At 42.4% G+C, this 1,171-nt stretch overlaps 1 non-coding gene across 1 annotated transcript; it reads right to left on the bottom strand.

Moving 5' to 3' along the window:
* Positions 1-575: 575 nt before the first annotated feature.
* trnav-uac (transfer RNA valine (anticodon UAC)) lies at positions 576-648 on the bottom strand. The gene has a single exon. It is a non-coding gene; the product is annotated as a tRNA-Val (tRNA).
* Positions 649-1,171: the final 523 nt, after the last annotated feature.

Below are 1,171 nucleotides of genomic sequence, written 5' to 3'. Positions count from 1 at the left end.
GAAGGGTGCTTAGGATGGAGCTGCCAGGCAAATGAGTGAGAGGAAGACCATAGAAAAGGTTGATTGGATGTTGTGAGGGAAGACATGAAGGCATTTGGGGTTAGAGAGGGAGATGTATGAGATGGGCTTAAATGGAGAAAGATGACACGTTTTGGCGACCAATCACTGGACAAACCGAAAGAAAAAGAAGATTTTGTTTTTGTGCCTCAACACTAATTCCTCTAGTGTTGTTTTGAGTTCTCTTTTTCACTTGAACGTAAATTTCCAATGAAAGTCAGACCTGAACACTTTTCTTTTTTTTGCAGTCAAACAACATCGTAGTTTCCAGTGCAGCACTTATCTCGTTTGCCCCGTCCTTCCTTCCCTTCCTTGTTCCAGTGTTTTTTCCTCCTTCCTTCCAACCTTTTTCCCATCATTTTATCCTTGTTTTTCTTCCTCAATTCATTCTTTGCTTCCCTGTTTTTCCTCTCTTCGTCATTTCCTGTTCCGTTCCTTCGTCATTTTAATGTGTGTTCCTTCCTTCTTTTCTTCCATCCAACAACAGCTCTCTCACGAGCAAGCAACAAAAGACTGCCTGTTTCCACCCGGTCTCGAACCAGGGACCTCTTGCGTGTAAGGCAAACGTGATAACCACTACACTATGGAAACACCTGCGCTGGACATTGAACTAACTGACTCATGTTATATCTCTTGTCCACTTTCACGCCGTCATAAAATCATGTGACTTTTGTTTACGTCACCATATTGCCAGTAAAACAAAGCATTGTTCAATGCTAAGTCCGTTGAGACGAAACAAAAATATGTCTTATAGCAACGACACCAAGAGTTTGTCCAAGACCGTTAAACATTTAGAAGGTGATGATAAATACAGGTACATGGAAACATTAGAGACACTTGGCATAGAGGATCCATATATAATGCTGAAGTCGATGTTTTTGCCAGTAAAACAGGTTAATCCACAGAATTGTCAATCTTGATCATCACTTGACGAAACAAGTTGAAGAATTTGCCTGTCACGACCCCGAGACGAACTTGGCCCGTGCCAATGAAAGCACCGCATCCTCACCACTAGACGATCTGACTTGGCATTCCCGAGATTGGGTCAGTCCTGGATTGTTAAGCATTCTCACTACAGCCAACAGCTTTTTACAGACAACTTTCGTGGCAGTTT

The sequence above is a fragment of the Syngnathoides biaculeatus genome, unplaced genomic scaffold (genome assembly GCF_019802595.1).
Source record: "Syngnathoides biaculeatus isolate LvHL_M unplaced genomic scaffold, ASM1980259v1 ctg213_pilon_pilon, whole genome shotgun sequence".
NCBI lineage: Eukaryota > Metazoa > Chordata > Actinopteri > Syngnathiformes > Syngnathidae > Syngnathoides > Syngnathoides biaculeatus.
This window is presented reverse-complemented; position numbering and strand designations above follow the sequence as displayed.